The following is a 19,544-nucleotide window of genomic DNA, read 5'->3' on the forward strand; positions in this document are numbered from 1 at the left end:
GGGCCTGATCCTGGAGACCTGGGATCAAGTCCCACATCAGGCTCCCTGCATGGAGCCTGCTTCTCCCTCTGCCTGTGTCTCTGCCTCTCTCTCTCTCTTTCTCTGTGCCTCTCATGAATAAATAAATAAAATCTTTTTAAAAAGTCTTTTATTAATTAAGGATAGTAGATTTTAAAGATATCAAACAAATTATTGTTTTAGCATAATAGCTTTTATTGTAACTTGTATTTTTTCTTATTCCAAAAGTAATACATATTCATGCCGAAAATTAAGGTAAAAATGAGCAAAACATCATAATGAGTTTTAATATCATAAAGTAAATATTTTGACTACTAATGGTAAACTGGGTTATTTGGACCAATCTTTCTAATAAAAATTACTAAAAATGCTAGAAAAAGTATAAAAAATAAGTTTTTTTCAAAATATTTTATTTATTCACAAGAGAGGCAGAGACCCAGGCAGAGGGAGAAGAAGTCTCCCCATGGGGACCCCGATGTGGGACTTGATGCCAGAACTCCAGGATCACACCCTCAGCCAAAGGCAGGTGCTCAACCACTGAGCCACCCTGGCGTCCCAAGAAATAGTTTAAAAGCATTGAAAATGTGGGAAACTCAGGTTAGTGAGCACAGAAGCCATTTGCTAAAAATACTTGCTGATCCTTAGCATACTTCACCTTTCATTCTGTTAGCCTTATGAGGCCAAGGGCACAGAAATCAAAGTGCTTGGTCCACATGTCAAGGAGTTAATAGGCAATATGGACTCACACAGTTAGTTGAAGGTCCGAAACAATATACCTTCCTGGTAACGGTAAACTAGAGATAAACCAGTGCCCAGTACACCGGCTTGGGAGACAGAAGTCCTAGTATTTCAGCTTACAACAGTACAGATTTCTAAGGTCGCCCATTTGTACAAAGGTTATTAGTTCTGGCGCTTAAATCACGTCTCTGACCTGTCAATTTATACCATATACCTTAAGGAAATGAAAACAGCCTTGAAACAAACAATGAAAAGAGAACTAATCATTAGATCCCTGTATCTGTTGGGAATAACCTCAGATCTAGGTAAAACACCCCAATAACAATAGCTCAAGCAAGATAGCCTTTTGTTTCTTTCTCACATAAAAGTCTGCAGGTCAGGTGGTCCAGTGCTGTGGTAGCTCCATTCCCAAGATCACCTCATGTTCCAGCTACACTGTGCCAGCCATCACAACCACATTCTGGTCTGTCTGGAGGAGGAAAAGAAGAATCAAGGGCCTAGGGTACATGCCAGCTATCCTTTAAAGAAGGTCTCAGTGCCATACTTTGCTTACCTGTGAGAAAGAGAAAAGCATCCCCTGACATTCAAGAGCTGCCCTGGCCCTCGTGGCTGGGCCTTGGTATTCTGTTAAGCACATGCAATTTCAAAGAACATCAACATCAGACAAGGCCATAAAAGCAAGACTACTCCATAATTATGCCTGAACACAGACAAAAATAATGAACGTTGTCCAAACCACAAAGTGACCAGACATCTCCCTATTTTGCCTAATGTGAACGACTGCTGCTTTGTTACCAATTACAGCTTTGGTTGTGTTTCATTCCTCCTGATAATATTTTAAGATACCTAATTATAGAATTGCCCCTGCTTCCTGACAGCACGCGATCCAGAGTAAAGCTCTGCTTCTTCAACCCTTCCTAAAATGGCCTAATACAGACCAAATTCTATACTAAAGTCCTTCTAACACCCTGCCACTGAGACACCCATGGTTCGCTGTAGTCTTCATTCTCCCTCCTTGCCACAAGCAGTAAGTTCAACTTGTTTAACTACTGGCTTATTCCTATGATCTTTGGATGAAGATCACTGACACCTGTTATTGGAAATAAATTAGTTATCAGACTACATTCAGTTGTGGGGTTGCTGAGAAATATAGTCTTGTCCTTGGGCCAGCATGTGCTCAGTGAAAATTGGGGTCTCTGTTGCCATAGGAAAGAGAATAGATACAGGACCAATAGACCATCTTTTCCACAGTCTCTAAACTTAAAAAGCTTAAAGGCGCTTCCGATGTCACTGTCCAAAATAAATGTGTGCTAAGAAGCAAGAAGGTGCCTTCAGAAAACAGGCCGTGTAATTGGCATGAGTCGAGGAAGCCAAGTTGTAGGCTCAGTCTCTTTCAAAAAAGGGAAAGATGTCTCAGGTGAGAAAAGCAGCCTCCACAAAGGAGCCAGCTACAGAATAGAAATCAGTTGGACCAAAACCAAATTCAAAGAGCACACTGCAGAATAAGACATCCTTTGTAAGCTTCATTCTAACAGCAGAAAAACAAAGTCATAAAAAGTTATGATTGTTGATGATAAATGTTGGCTACTGCTAACTCCAAGGTAGTGTGTAAGCAGAAACAGGGATTGGTTCTGTCTGGGAACAGGAGAGATCTCAGTGCCAGCCTCACAGAGGAGCTAATATTTTAGCTGCGCTTTGAAGAACTAGGAGGAGTCTAGTAATAATACAAGTTTTAGGAAAACTATTAAATGAATGGATTTTTCTGCATTGGATGTAATAAAGGTCATTATTTGTGGCAGGGGGTGGGGTTGGGTTGGGAACATGCTGCCAGTGTTCATTCATGATAGACGCAGAGGGAGAGACAGAGACACAGGCAGAGGGAGAAGCAGGCTCCTGCGGGGAGGCCTGATGCAGGACTTGATCCCGAGACCCCGGGGATCACTCCCTGAGCCGAAGGCAGATGCTCAAGCACTGAGCCACCAGGCGTCCCACATGCTGCCAATGTGATGAGGTTTTAAAATTAAAGTGAGGAAGACAGTTGGTATTACTGCTGTCTAGGTTTTCTCATTGAGGGGGTACCTTGCTGGCTCAGCAATAGAGCACATGACTCTTGATCTTAGGGTTGTGAGTTCATGCCCCGCATTGAGGGTAGAGCTCACTTAAAATAAAATTAAAATTAAATAAAAATGAGCAGCTTGAAAAAAAATTCCTACTGAGAAGTTGCTTATGATGTCCTTTGGCCAGCCCTTTGTGTTTCCATATGCTACAGGTAAGTGTATTATTTTTTTTATTTTTAAGCAGCAAAACAAATAGCCCTGGGTTCATTGCTTAAACAAACAAAAATCGTTGTAATTAAGTTAGCTTCGTAGATGTTTCTTCATAGATGCTTATTAAAGACTCTTCAAAGAAAGGATCCTGGGGCGCCTGTGTGGCTCAGTTGGTTAAGCGTCCCTCTCGGCTCTCGTTTCAGCCCAGGGCATGATCTCAGAGTCCTGGGATCCAGCCCCATGTGGGACTCCCCACCCAGCAGGGAGTCTGCTTCCCCTCTCCGTCTCCCTGTGCCACTCACATACGTACTGTCTTTGTCTCTGTGTTTATCTATCTAAAATAAATAAATAATGGCCTAATGAAGGTATTCCTCACCTTCTAATTTTTTGCAACCAAAGTAGGAGCATGACAAAATAGGAAGAGAACATTGCCTCTTCCACTGAAGACAATGTTAGATGATTAATTTCTGTAGCTTTATGAATAATAATAGCAGCTGACATATTTTGATCCTTTATAGATTATTGCATTTAAGCCTCCACACAACTCTATGAATTAGTTATCTTTTATTTTAATTTTACAGATGCTCAGAGTTACACAGCATGTAATTGGCAGAGATGACATTTGAACACAGACACTTAAATTTTAGAATCTGAACTCTTAACCACAATGCTCATGCCTCCACTTATATAATAAATAATACACTGGCATATTATTTGAAAGTAAGCAAAAAGTGGAGTAAATACAGTATTGAGGACAATTAAAAGAAAGAAATCAACTGCTTTGAGCAGCTACAATATGCCAGGCATTATACTGTGTGCTCTCATTTAACCTTCACACATCTAGTATGAAATACATAGTATTTTTAAATTTTCTGTTTTATAGATCGGGAAACTAAGGTTCAAAGAGCTTAGATAATTTATACAAAGTAACTTCAGGTCTATTTGAAAGCAAAATTCATGCTCTTAATTACCTGAAAGTGTTAGCTACATATTTATGGTGATGTTAAAACACTGGAAGATGTTTTCTGTTTTTGGTAAGAATGTTCATTTTTAGTTGTCTACATTTTTTATTTTATTCAAAACATATTTTCAGTTGCTGATCAGCTTCATTATATTGCCCACAGATGTCACTTAGAGAATGGAAAAGAATTTTAGTATTGGAATAAAATGTAATAAAAATAAGTACCATATTTGCTTTAAAATGATCACATACTATTAGATATTATCAATCGAAATATAAATGACTTTGTAACTATATACTTTTTCGTATGATTCACTATATTTCAGTTAATGAAGTTGTAAAATTCATAGAATTTTATTTTTTTAAAGATTTTATTTATCTATTCATGAGAGACACACAGAGACAGAGAGAGGCAGAGACACAGAGGGAGAAGCAGGCTCCATGCAGGGAGCCTGACATGGGACTTGATCCGGGTCCCCAGGATCACACCGTGGGCTCAAGGCAATGCTAAACCGCTGAGCCACCCAGGCTCCCCACAATTCATAGAATTTTAAAAATTCAGAATTTAGTATCTAAATTGTTTTCACAAGTCCGTTGATAGCCATGACCCACTAATTAGTGTTTTTCTCATCTGAGTTTTGAATGTCACAAAATGTCAAAGGTGCCTGGGTGGCTCATTTGGTTAAGCATCTGACTCTTGATTTCGGCTCAGGTCACGATCTCAGAGTTGTGAGACCAAGCCCCACATCTGGCTCTGCACGGGGCATGGAGCTGCTTAAGATTCTCTCCCTCTTCCTCAGCCTCTCTCCCCTTCCCCCTACAAAAAGAATGTCACAAAATGTCAGAATTATAAAATCTGAAAGTTGGGCCAGACTTTTTAAACTATGTAGTCCAACCTTCTCATTTTCTTGATGAGGACACTAGGGTGTCAAGAGGTTAAAATGGTTTGCCCAATGTGACAAAACAAGTTATGCCAAGGAATAGCTGGAAGCCTTACTACTACTACTACCTGCCCTTCTCCCACCCACCTTAAATAAAGTATCTAAATAGAAATGTGTTTGCTATGTTACAAAACATGAAGACCCCAAAATCTATTGGAATTACCCCAAATCACTTTGAATTTACTTAAAAACTGTGTTTGCTGTGCACTTATGAATCAAATTGCTGCCTTTGTGCCTCTTTTTTCTGTATAAATTCTGGAGTCATCAGTGTGTTAAAGCCACAGTTCCTCTAACTTCAAGTGCAGTTCCTTCCTTCTGGTGTCATTACTGAATTCACTCACAACATACTTAGAGTAATACTTGTGCTTGCTCTGGCCAGCGGCTCTGTTCAGTGCTTTATGTATATTGACTTATTTGATCTTTCCATGGTCCTGTGATAGCCACAGTTTGTAGATGACAGGACAGGCACAGAGAAATAAGGAAATCAGATCCTTTAAGTTTCAAGTGACAAAGCTAGTGATTCTAACGCAGGCAGTCTGCGTCCACTATACAAATACTACAATGACAACAATGTAACATTCATAGGTCTTTCTAGAAAATTTTTAAACATCTATCCTCAGAATTTTTTGCATCCATATATTCCTTTGATTCATAATTAACTTTTTTGTTTTAGGCAAAAGAGTTCTTCTTTTTGGTGCTTTTAACCCCCTTGGATTATGCCAGTCGTTATACATCGTCTACATAAATTTTCAATTAACAAAATAGCTAAAGTAAAATACATTAATTTTAAAATAACCTAAACAACATAAAATACGTAAAGAGTGAAAATCTCTTAGCCTGCTCTCTAGTTCTGTTCTAATCCAATTTTTCCAGATACTTTTCAATCTATTTTCAAAGATACATTTTTAAATGTTACACATAAATGCATTTATGTTATATATACTTGCATATGTATAGAGCTATATGGACACATCTGTGTGAATAAATATATGAAAATCATACAGTTTAAATTTTTCACATGTAGAAATCTACATCTTTTTAAAAGAATTTTAAATTTAATCAGTGAATACCTGGTGCCATTTGAGCTCAAACAGGGAGTTTTTTTTTAAATAGTTACCTCTAAAACCACTTGACATGCTTTTAATGCTGTTTCTTAATTTATCAGTTTAAGACTTTGTATTACTTATCTATTGCTGTGTGACAAATTACCCAAAAACTTAATGGCTTAAGATAACACTCATTCATTATCTCACAGTGTCTACAGGTTAGTACTTTGAGAGTGGCATAACTGGGTGATTCTGGCTCAAGGTCTTGTGAGGTTGCAGATAAGCTCTCAGTCTGGTTTACAGGGTGGACAGGGGGTGGGGGCCTCAAGATGGCTTGTGGGCGGAGACACTGGTTCCCTCTCCATCTTCTTTAGAGATTTAGAGATTTGTTAAAATGTCTTGCTATTGCTCCTTATTTCCTGCTGTCTTTGTCATTATCGATGTATATGCTGTTTTATTCCTTTGCTGTTATTTAAATGAGATTTAGTGTAATCAGTGCATCATCTTTAACTGGAAGACCACCTCATACCATTTAAAGGCTGCACAGTATTTCACAATAATAGCTGTACAGTAACTTTAAGCATACTTTTATAGAAAGACATTTGGATCATTTATTTTATTTAGATCCTCCTTGCTTATAGATCTCTGAATATTTGTAAAAGTGTTTCTATGGGATTAAATCTCTATAATTTGTTAAGAGATATATATATATATGTACTACTAAGGGCTGTCTAGCTGGCTTGTGACTCTTGATCTCAGAGTCAAGAGTTTGAGTCCCATATTGGGTATGGAGCCTACTTTAAAAAAAATTTTTTTTTTTAATTAAAAGTACCACAAAATTGCATTTCACAAAGCTGTACCAATTTACTCTGAAATTTAGTTTTGGTCATAGTTGTTCATACATAAACATTCAAACATCCTAGGACTAAGCAAGTATTCCTCTGTGTTATATCCTGTTCATGAAAGAGTGGGAGGAAAGGAATATATAAGGTGTTTCCACAGCATAATGACAATTCCATCTTTAGCCTGTAAACAGGAAGTAGAACCAGGATGAAAATATGACTTCCTCCATTTTCAATGAGAAAAGCATAACAAACACCCTCCGCCTCCAGTATTACCCCCCACAAAGAATTAAGCAGCTAAATAAACATGCCACCACCTATAGATAACCACATTCACAAGTAAAATGAAGGTTGACATTTTAACCAGATGAAAGCCAGCCCCAAACGAAAATGGAATCCCTGTATATAAGGACCTATGCCACCGCGGCCACCTCAACGTATATAATAACTGCCTGAGTAGCTATGTGTAAAATGAGTTTTTTAAGTAGAACAATACATTATATTTACAAAGAGTGTTCAACTCTTAAATGAACTTTATGGCAAATCAGTCTTAATGTATTTTTTAATTCTATAAACATCTGTTTTCTCAGATGAATTTTGAATAGATCCCTTATTTAGAGTAATTGAGGTCTTTATTTTAAAATTAGCCAATTTGATTTAAACCACATTTTAAGAAACTATTGTTTTTCTGTTCTTGCTCCCTGGTGATATTTGTTAGTGATACTTCTCCTGGTCCTTTTAGGAACCCTTTATAGTACCTGGCACAGTGAAGGGCTTCAGAAAAACTCACTTTCTGGCAAAGAAAAGGATTTTTCTCTTAGTTTCTAAAGCACTGTCCTTATCCTCATGGCTGTTAGCTTTGTGTGTTTCTGAGCAGGAATTTTTTTTCTTTCTTTTTTAAAAATCATTTAAATGCAATTTAATGAACATGTAGTGTATCAATAATTTCAGAGGTAGAATTTAGTGATTCATCAGTTACATATAACACCAGTGCTCATTCCATCATGTGCCCTCCTTAATGCCCATCACCCTGTTACCCAATCCCTTCACCTCCTCCCCTCCAGCAATGCTCAGTTTGCTTCCTAGAATTAAGAGTCTCTCATGGTTTGTTTCCCTCTCTGTTTATGTCTTATTTTTCCCTCCCTTCCCCTATGTTCATCTGTTTTGTTTCTTAAATTTCACATATAATATTTGTCTTTCTCTGACTGACTTATTTCACTTAGCATAATACCCTTCAGTTCCATCCACATTATTGCAAATGGCAAGATTTCATTCTATCTGATGGCTGAGTAGTACTCTATTTTATATATATATATATCTCGCATCTTCTTTATCCATTCATCTGTTGGTGGACATCTGAGCTCTTTCCATAGTTTGACTATTGTGGACACTGATGAGCAGGAATTTTTCTGTCTCTGATGGTACCAGAACTGGGTTGAGGTGGGCTTCCTGAAGGTAAAATGTCTCCAAATGCCACTGTTCTTATATTACAAAATTGTAAGTTCTTTTTTTTTTTTAATTTTTATTTATTTATTTATGATAGTCACACAGAGAGAGAGAGAGGCAGAGACACAGGCAGAGGGAGAAGCAGGCTCCATGCACCGGGAGCCCGACGTGGGATTTGATCCCGGGTCTCCAGGATCGCACCCTGGGCCAAAGGCAGGCGCCAAACCGCTGTGCCACCCAGGGATCCCAAAATTGTAAGTTCTTAGAAGGTGGAAATCTTCTGCCCTGTTTCCTGATTCTCCACTAGCAGCTCATTTTTTTCTGCAAATGCTCAGAAATATGAATTGAGTAAACAAAACTGGTATTTATTTTGAATTTTCAGGCCACACGAAGATAAATTTGTTTCACAAGGTTATCTCAGTAGCTTACTGATGTTACATGTAGGCTGTAAGTCAGGTGCACCCCTATTAGCCTTCTAGTAGGCTTCACATGCCTCCTTATTATAGGGACCTAAGCTGAAGAAGCATTCCCTTTGTGAGACATTCCCTTCTCATGGCAGAAAAAAAGATGGCTGGTGGAAACACAATGTCTTTTAAAGCTTCTACTCAGACATTATGTATATCATATCTGCTCACATTCCCTTGGCTAGACCCATCATCTGTGAGTGGGGATACATAATGTTTCAGGAAGCCTATCTATACTTGCAGTCTCTTAGACAAGGTGACTCATATTTTTTATAATATAGATGTGATGAGGAGATGAGAAGAAAGTGCTACATTTGAGATGTTATTCTTCTGATAGGAAAGGAAAAGTGCTTAGAAATAATTAGATCTCTGTGCAGAAGAGTGGAGGGTTTACTGGTTTTGACATTTTGAAAGAAAGAGCCAGATTACAGTGGAGTGAGTCTGCAAACAGATCTCAGGCTGGATTGCTAATGGTATGGAGTTTCTTTTTGGGGTGATAAGAAATTTCTATAATTAGTGGTAATGATTGCACAAATTTGTGAAAATATGAAAAGCCACCGAAAGGTATACTTTAAAAGGGTACATTTTATGGTATGTAAATTATATTTCAATAAAACTGAGATAAAAAAGTACTTGCATGCTGGAACTGTAAAAGGATGTTTTTGATACTTTAAGGAACTTTATATTTTTCTAGGGTAATGTTAAAAAAAATATATTCAAAGAGGGGCAACTGGGTGGCACAACCAGTTAAACATCTGACTCTTGGTTTCAGCTCAGGTCATGATCTCAGGGTCTTTAAGCTTTTTATTATGGAAAGTTTTAAACATACATAATAATATCACAGTATTATAAAATCTATATACCCATCGCCCAGTTTTAACAATTATCAATTCACCAGTTTTGTTTTCTACTATGCCTCAAATTACTTGAAGTCCTAAGTAAATATTTAGTACACATGTCTAAAAGTAAGGACTCCACCATTTAAACATGATCACAAAATTATTATTACAGATGCAAAAACAATGGTAACTTTTTAGTATCATCAATTTTGTAGTTAGTATGCTTATTTTCCTAATTGTCCTATAAGGACAATTTAATAAATTGTATGAATAATATTTTTGTGAAGTCTCTTTTTTTACCTGAAAGAAAATCTAGTGCTCTAGATTATTATAAAAGAATTACGGGATTCAGAGCAAGAAAGTAAAATTCTTTATAAATATATATATAAACTATTTCCCAGAAAATACTAAGTATCTGAAAGGGAACTTCTTTCTTCAGCCTTAATGACATATTTTTACCCTAACATTTAAATATATGTGTGCCTCTGCAGGTAGTTACCTTTGAGGAAAGGAACTGCAGGTAAGGAGGGGGATTTTTCCTTTTTCTTTTTTTAAAGTAAGCTCCAGGCCCAATGTGGGGCTTTAACTCACAGCCCTGAGATCAGGAGTCCACATGCTCTACCGACTGAGCCAGCCAGGCACCCCAGGAGATTTTTAACTTATTCTCTATACTATTTGGATTTCCTAACTTTGGCAGCATATTTTCTTTAAAAATTAATATCAAGAGGAGTTCTCCAGATATTCTACTTTTGCTATCCCCTTTTTATTTTCCTCTATTAATATATAATAAACGTTACTTTTTATGTAAGGCGACAATGAAGGCTGAGACAAAAGACAACTGTCAGATGCAGCCAAGGGTGCACATACACCATTGAACTCTATATAATTGCTAGGAATGGGTTGCAGATTTGTGTTTAGTCTTTATAGTGACCAATAAAAGGATAAGCTGATGAGATACACAAGATATTACATAAGAAGAAAGTGAACCAATTGCTTAGGGAAAGCACACGTAGGCCTCTTAACAGAGGCAGAAGAAAATCTCCTAAGGGTCCTCATAGAAGATTCCACTTTGTAAAGAACATGCAATCCACACCCTTGACTATAGCTGAATGCAGAGTTTCTCGGGCTGTTTTATAGCTTCCCTAAATGTAGGCTGATGCCAGCCACCAAAATTAAAATCAGCAAAAGCAATGCTGAGAGTAAAATGGCAATGCCTGATACAGTCCTAGCCTCCAGGCCTCTGCTGGTCCTCATTGATTGTAGAGTATTCGTAGACGTTGCAAAGGCAGACGTGTGTGGAGGGTGACCACCTGGAGATCCCCTGCCCTAATTAAATGGCACAGCTGCCATTTTCTCAGTTCTAGCAGATGTTGCCATGTGGGGACACCCATACAGTGTTTCAGTCCTTCTATATTTGAAATCTCATAATTTTTCAATGTCAGCTCAAATTTTTAAAGATACTGTGTGGGCCAAATAAAGTATGTCTGTGTGCTAGATTGATCTTATTTTGTGACATTATCTAGAGGAATGAATTGATTTCATATCCTTCAGATAATCTCCACGATCATGCTTCTTTCAGCACATCTACTTGTTCTAGTTTTTTTCTGGACTGGAGTAACGATCAACTTCCTCTTGCAAGAATAAGAGTTGCTTCAAGGCATGCGTTCCTGAATAGAAGGCCAAAAAGGAAGAGAAGGTAATACATTCCTTCTCAGTTTTCATGAAATGATCAGCAGAATATTAATTTTAGAGCTAGCCTTCTTCCACACTACACTTGGAACTAACCCAAAAGAGGCCTTACTTATCACACAGTGGCCAAAAATGACCTGGGGGCAGCAACCAGAAGGCATTTCCTCCTCGGTTAGGTTCTTCTATTTGTACTTCCCACCACTGACATTAGGGCTTGTTGTTCTCTTACTCGTAGGTCACCAATTCGGAGTTCACAGATAATGGTGACTGGAAGAAGGTTTGACCTGTAATTTTATTAGAAACAGAGTACTATTGAGACGTCAGCATGATTCGTGGGTGTCCCAGTTCTTACATTGTGGTTTTAGCAGGTCAGCCCTTCTGATGCATGCATACCACTAAGGCTAAGTCAAGGAGAATGCTTCTCATTAGCATCTCCTCTAGGACAAGTATAAAATGTACATAACTCCCAGACTGGCAAGGTTCACATTTGAGAATGACCTCAAATACTCAGCTAATCAAAGTCAAAGGAAATAAAAATTTTAGAGACCACAACTGGAAATATGTCAGATTTGTTTCTTTTTGATTATAAATCCAGGGAATGATTGAGATTTTTTAAATTCATATGTGGAGTTCTATGATTTCTACTATTAATTAAAGGAAGTTTTTAGAATAGTTGGAGTACATGGCATTACATTAATGATGTAATATATCTATTCGGAGCTGTTTAACATGTTTGGAGGCAACCATATCTACTGCTGCTACAGGGTGTCAGTAGATTACATTTAAATAAACACACATTCCTAGTGTTTGGCTCTTGCGGTAGATATCACTTATCAGGAGTCAGATTTAACCTTTAATCAAAATAATTGTTAAAATTAAGGGGAAAATGTATTTAGTTTTGGCAGGATATAATTATTTATCTGTATTCTTTCTAAAAAAGATTTGAAGCATTGAGACATTTTTTAAAAAAGAAAACAACAGAATAAACAAGTCAGTGTTCAAACAGGTTATTGGGAATGAGAGGTTTAGGGATGATGAATAATTAATCTGAAAAGAACAAGTAGATGTTAAAATTGACTAGAAAACTTAACTCTGAACTCCTGGTAAAAAGAGAAATATAAGGCACCCCTAGGTGGCTCAGACAGTTAAGCCTCTGCTTCCAGCTTGGATCATGATCCCAGGGTTCAGGGATCAAGTGCCATGTGGGGCTGGCTGCCTGTTCAGCAGGGAGTCTGCTTCTCCCTCTCCCTCTGCCCCTACTCCCACTCGTTCTCAATAAATAAATAAATACACAAACAAATAAATAAATAAATCATTTTTTAAAAAGGGGAATATAAGTCACATAGTTCTTAACAACAACTAAAATGAAACATACTAGTTGATGAAAAGAAACAAGTATTGCCAAGCATTAAACTCAAAGACAAGTTTACCACATAGATCTTATGGAGGACAAACAAAAATGTCATCAAATTAAAATCTTATGAAAGATGACAAAATAATCCCTACTTGGTTGTTTCAGCATAGGTTTTTGGCAGAAGTCCAAGAACAGAATGTTAAATAGATTTCTATGAAAGCTGAAGAAATATAAATTTATTTTGTAACTTTGGGGGTGATTGTAGAATGAACAAGTATAGACTCGATAATTGCTATGCTTCTTAGAATGTCCACTTAGTGTACAATGAAAGAAATATTGAAGACAACGCGTTTCAAGACTCACAACCCTTTTGAGATCTTTCATTTTCATTAATTCATCAGGTATTTACTGATGTCACTACATATATGTTTATTTTATATGTGTCCTAGAATGTTCATGATTATCTTATCATTAGATGGCCCTAAGTATTTATTTATTTATTTATTTATTTATTTATTTATTTATTTTAGATTTTTATTTATTCATGAGAGACACAGGCAGAGGGAGAAGCAGGCTCCATGCAGGGAGCCCGACGCAGGACTTGATCCCGGGTCTCCAGGATCATGCCCTTGATTGAAGGCGGTGCTAAACCACTGACCCACCCGGGCTGCCCGGCCCTAAGTATTTATAAGTATTTATATATGATGTGTACATCCACTTGGTTCTAAAGAAAATTGTACTTACTATCAGCTCTACTCTCTGAGATATATACATATTAAATTCTATATTCAACTACTGTTTTCATGAGATCTATAGATAATTAATTTTCACCTCTTGTAAAAGTGAGGGCATGCACTTAAATGGGAAAAAAAAGTCAAAGAAAAACATTCCATGGATCTAGTTTGGACAGAACATTTTAAATTATTAATATAAACAATTTAAATAATAAGAGGCAAGGAATTAAAAATAACCAGAAAAAATTCCAGACCCTCCAACTTTTATCTGGCCATTTGATCTAGCCATTTGTATTTCGGATAAAGTCAAATATTTTTGGTCAAGTTCTCATATATGCATTTATTTTGAGCCTTGGCTTTGGGAACACAGCTAATATATGTGCCAGATGATTTTGATCATAATGGGTGATAAAAGATGAAACATCAAATATTGTAATATGAGGCCTATGTCAAACTCCGAAGAATAAACCTAACAATTCTCTCTACTTCTGTCCTCTGGGAAATTATGTGTAACATTAGTTTGAAATGCGTGAAGAGCCTCTCCCAACATAGCAAAAAAGATGGAAATAACTTCACTCAGGCTCTAACAGGAGAGACAGTATAAGGCATTATGCTAGGCATTTTTACAGGTATTATACATTCTCATATCCTGTCCATGGCATCTCGTACATGAGGGAACAGATTTGGGGTAAGTAACTTGACCAAAAAAAGTGTACCAAGTGAGGATGGTAATGATGGCAATAACGTGAGGAGGCTTCCTCCAAAGGTGGTAAGGTAACCTGCCCCAAACCCCACACTAAGTGTTGGACCAGTTTAGTTCTTTGCCCAATACTTTATAGGCACATTTAAAAAATATATTTATTTATTTGTTTGTTTATTTGTTTGTTTGTTTGTTTATGTTAGAGAGAGTACACAAGAGAGCTGGGGGAGGAGCAGAGGAGGGAATCTCCAGCAGACTCCCCCTGAGCGCAGAGCCAACACAGGGCTGGATCTCACCACCCCGAGATCATGACCTGAGCTGAAATCAAGAGTCAGATGGCTCAACCAACTGACCCACCCAGGCACCCTGGCACTCACATTTTAATAAGTAAACAAAAGGACACTGTGATAATTGTTAACTTTTTGTGGAGAGAAGGGTGTTGCTGGCAGTGGAACAACATCAGTGAACCAAGTGAACAAAATCCAGTGCTTGAACTTTCTGTGCTCCTTATCCATACCTTGCCTTTCTCAATCCCTGTTTTCCTGTCATATGCTTATAAATTTGAGGGAATGTGAGAGTTTAGAGAAACCATAAGAACATATTTTAGGTGTATGAAGTTCCCCCAAATTAGCTTATGCTTTACCAATTTCTAGGAGGCTCTTCTGTTATCTAAAAAAAATTAGGAGGGGTGTTTTATTAAATTAAATCAGTTCTGAAAATCTGAACTGTAATTTCTCCAGATGGTCTATTTACTAGATTTTTTGCAGAATAAAAATTTTTGTAACGTGGTATCTATTTTTGCTTTGGACAGAAATGAATACTCGTGGCATTTAACTTCTAAAAACACAACAACTCCTTTGCCTCTCATTGATAGCAAAGCTTTGTCTTCCCTCAATATCACCAGTCATGTCTAGTTGGGTTTGTGTGTTCCAGAGAGCTTCTTTCCATTAGGGAACTTTCTCCTGTGATATATCTACTTCTTTTGGGGTGGAGATTCCACAAACTCTCCCTCTGGGTAGCTGATTCCAGTGCTTACTCATCCCTGTAATCAGGAAGTTCATCTTTGCATCTACCATATATGATTCCCCCTGCATCTCACCAAGCTCTGCCTGCTGTGCCAGTGGGAGCAAGTTGGCAGACATGTGCTCACTGGGGAGCCTTCCCAAACTCTTAAGCAGAGAATGCACGAGGGAGTGGTTGTTGGCCAGTGAGGTGTAGAACAAATTACACAGTGCCCACCATGGCCTGTAAGTGACAATAATCCTACTCTGATCCCAGCCCAAACTGGCTGCTCCATTAATCTCAGTACCCCCCAAATTATTCTATTCCTCTCCCTTCCCCCTTCAAAACAGCTGCTTAACCAGGGATTGAATGGAGCAAACTGATGAAATATGTTTCATTTAAATATGTTTCATTTAGATCTGAGTGATTGAGAAGGCTTTTTTTCTCCAGCAGGTATTTATTTTTTAAAGCAAACCCCTCTTTCTTATTTTTTTTAAGATTTTATTTATTCATGAGAAGCAGAGAGAGGGAGGCAGAGAAAGAGGGAGAAGCAGTTTCCTCCTGGAGCAGGGAGCCCGATGCGGGGCTCCATCCCAGGACCCTGGGATCTTGACCTGAGCCGAAGGCAGACACTTAACTGACTCAGCCACTCAGGTGCCCCAAGCACCTCTTGATTAATTAGGAATAAAATGCTTATCAGTGAAAGAAATTAGAAGCTGGAGCTCATATTACTTCCTTTCAGGCCTGTGTAAAGTTTAGAAATAATACAGTAATAAACTGCTTAACAGATTATACCCATAAAGCAAATAGTATCTACTATTATTAGATCTATAATCCAAATAGTCTTTGATCCTGTAAATAATATTTCTATGTCCTTATCTGGAGAGTTTGGTGCTTTAATACAGTCCATATTAATAGTTTTGAAATGGAGACTCAACTAATAAGCTCAGTTTCTTTTTTTTTTTTTATAAGCTCAGTTTCTTAAACTTGTCCTTATAGGTCTGATTGTATATTTTTTAAAGCTTTTGGTTATTTTTCCTTGGAATCTTTAATTAATTTGTAATATATCTATAACATTTATTTTTCTAATATTTCTATAAGATGCATACATTTTAAAATATGAACAGCCAAGGGTCACCTGTGTAGCACAGTCAGTTAAGCATCTGATTGGTGATTTTGGCTCGGGTCATGATCTCATGGATCCTGAGATTGAGACCCACCTCAGGCTCCATGCTCAGTGGGAAATCTGCTTGAAATTCTCTCCCTTTGCCCCTCCCTGACTTTCTCTAGAATAAATAAATCTCTTTTTTAAAAAAAGATTTTATTTTTAGGTAATCTCTACAAATTAACGTGGGGCTCAAACTCACAACCCCAAGACCAAGAGTGACTGAGCCAGCCAGGCACCCCTATTTTTCTTTCCTAAAGTAATGTGCTACTGGTGTCCTGCAAACCATCTTCTGGTCTTACCCATCTGTTTTCTTGTATTGTTAGAAATTTTAGTTTTAATTCAGTTTTCCTAGTTCATGGCCACTCCAGCCACTTTGAAGTTACTCTTAATTATCATTATTCAAATTATAATGGAACTGCAAAATGGCATAGGGTTCAGGACTGATCTGTAAAACACTCTGCAGTGCCCAAGTCCTAATTGGCTGTGGTATATTGGAAAGAAGGGGATGTTGAAAAGGTGGAGAAATATTTGGAAAGGAAGGAGGCCAGAATGAGAGAGAGAGACCTAGAGATCCAAATAGAAAGATATAGATGAGTAATGAGGTTAAATGGAAATATGGGGCTAAATAGGAAAAAGGAAAAAAGTATGCAACAGAGAGACATAATAAAGTTCAATAAGTGAGTAAGTAAGCAAAAATTTAATGTATACACCAAGTCTTATTTAAAGCTGGCACACCAGCTGTCCATTATTTCCAGTGACTATTTGAAAATACAGTCTTAAGATAATTTTTTAAATTAACCATTACCATTTAAAAAAAATTCTCTCCAAAAGATAATCTTTTTATATGGAGAAAAATTAATAACAGTTATCTTTGATTTGGGCTAACATACAGAAACAGATTTTTTTTTTCATTTAAAAGAATTGCAGTATGGTATCTTAGAATAAACAGGGGTTTAAGATCTAGGTAGATTTGAATTTCAAGTCTTTTCTTCTTGCTACTTGTTAATCTCAAAAGAATCACTAAATTCTCTGGCCTTTTTTCCTCCTTTACAAAATAGAGCTGTAATTAAAGACTTTCAGGCCTGTCATAAAGCTTAGAAATCATGTACATAAAATGTTTTGCAGAGAGTATGCATAAAATAAGTCAAAGGTATTTTTATCAGATCATGCAGTCCCAATTAGTCATTGATATAAGTAATATTTCTTGCCTTGATCCCTGACATTTCATTTAATAGGACCACCTGTATCTTTTCTTATTTTGTGTGCTTGGTATTTTGACATTAAATAGGAAATTTTAACATTCAGAAAATAATCTACACAAAATAACTCTAAAATGTCATCTAATTATTTCTTTACTGCAACCAGTAATTTATCTTGTCTTGCTAATGGGTACTACCTTAACCAAGTGACCAAGTTACATCACTAATGAGCAAAACTCTCTCTGTATGCCCCCTGAAGTAATGCGCTAAAGAAAACACAACATCACTCATTAAACATTCTTGCCAAAAATACATGTTTTGATCTACTAATGAGGCAACCTCAAAGTAATCTAAATTGGAGAATATTCCGTAAAAACAAATTCTAAAAAAGTCACTGTCATGAAAGACAGAAGAAGGCTGGAAAACATGCCAGATTAAAGGAGCTTTAAAAATGTCCTCTAAGGGACACCTGGGTGGCTCAGTGATGGAGTGTCTGCCTTTGGCTCAGGGCATGTCCCTGCAAGGAGCCTGCTTCTCCCTCTGCCTGTGTATCTACCTCTCTCTGTGTGTGTCTCATGAATAAATAAATAAAAATCTTAAAAACAAAACAAAACAAAACAAAAAGAATGTCAGCTAAATGCAATAAGTGGTCCTGGATTAGATCTTGGATTAGGGGGAAATTTGCCAGAAAGATCAATACTGGGAAATTGGTGAAATTTGAATAAGAGAATATATTAAATAATAACATATATTGTATTAAAGTTTGAATTTCTGGTTATGTAAAAGAATATCTATAAATATAAATACATAGATAGCACACACAGATAGATAGGCAGAGAGAGAGACAAAGGAAACTCTAAAGCAAATGTGACAAACTTAAAAATTGGTGAATCTAGGTGAGGAATATCCAGGAATTCTGTGTCCTACTCTTGCAATTCTTTTGTAAGTTTGAAATTATTTAAAAATAAAAAGTTCAAGGTGAATTTATCTTGTTTTATAGAAAGCAGCTGATTTGTTGATGCAACTAGAACTCAGTTAGAAAAGGTTTCTCGTCCTAGCCTTTAGCAACCTGTTAAAATTTATTTACCATATTGATTCCTTATTTTCGTGAACATACAAGAAGTAATGAGGGTGATGAATTCTCTGCCGTCCTTTTAATATGTGGTTCCTCCAGGCAAGCAGAATATCATGGCTAGCTCTGTGTGTAAAAGTTTGCATTATTAATAGGAACTGAATTGATGATTAACTAGAAAGCAGCAGTTACAATTAATAGTTTTAAACTTCCATATAGAAGTTGTACCCGACAAATAAAAATTAAACCTTTTTTAGGAAAGATCGATCTCAATTTAGCCCATTGATCTTCAGAGAAAACTGTTAATATATACATTTTGAAAAGTCATTTTAAATATTTTAGATTTGTTTTCTCTGAGAATTTAAGAAAGTATCACTCATATAACTTCCCCTGAAGTCTGGAAACAAGATTAAATCTTACCTTTTGGTATTAAGAGGATAAAAGGGGGGGTCTCAAACATTTCACTTTTCCCCCAGAATATGAAATTCCTTATGAGGTAGCCATCAAAATATGCTGTTTCAACAGCATAAAAATGATACTGTTATTTGGATTTGGTTCACATCTGTATTTTCAATTTTGTGTGCATGCATTCATTTTAGACTAATTTTGGGTTCCATTTCTATTTTTAAAAATAAATAAATTTTCTTTATAAAACTGGCAAAAAAAAAAGCAAGTGCTCCTTTATTTAATATATTCTCCAGTTGGGAATGGTCACAGAATCCTAGAGGCCATGTGTCATGAAGTCAGTGAAATCACTCCTTTGTTGTGGAGCTGAAGTGCTTTCGTGAGTCCCTGTGGTTTGACCGGATTTCCGGGTTGAGTTAGAACAACCTTTGCTATCATGGGATGCCTTGCCCTGGTTGTGCAATGTAGCCATTAAAACCAAGCAAACCTGTTCAACTACTTTAATTCTGTTTCTTCTATATCCAAATCAGGTTATGCCCATGCAAACATGGTTCAATAGAATATTTACCACCTGACAAGAAGGATTGCAAAAATTTCTGTGGACTTATTGAATTAAAAAAAAACTGGTTTGAAAATATGCTATGAGTCCACTGGGGCTT

At 36.9% G+C, this 19,544-nt stretch overlaps 1 long non-coding RNA gene across 2 annotated transcripts; it reads right to left on the reverse strand.

Moving 5' to 3' along the window:
* Nucleotides 1–315: 315 nt before the first annotated feature.
* On the reverse strand, nt 316–19,263 carry LOC140613515 (uncharacterized). 2 transcript variants are annotated; one of them, XR_012014511.1, is made up of 3 exons: nt 18,901–19,263; nt 18,526–18,606; nt 316–1,225 (listed from the first exon to the last, which is right to left on the reverse strand). It is a non-coding gene; the product is annotated as an uncharacterized lncRNA (long non-coding RNA). The 2 variants fall into 2 exon arrangements; XR_012014512.1 differs by lacking the exon at nt 316–1,225 and adding an exon at nt 8,776–11,535.
* Between the last annotated feature and the right edge of the window lie 281 nt (nt 19,264–19,544).

The sequence above is a fragment of the Canis lupus genome, chromosome 21, assembly GCF_048164855.1.
Source record: "Canis lupus baileyi chromosome 21, mCanLup2.hap1, whole genome shotgun sequence".
In the NCBI taxonomy this organism is placed as follows: domain Eukaryota; kingdom Metazoa; phylum Chordata; class Mammalia; order Carnivora; family Canidae; genus Canis; species Canis lupus.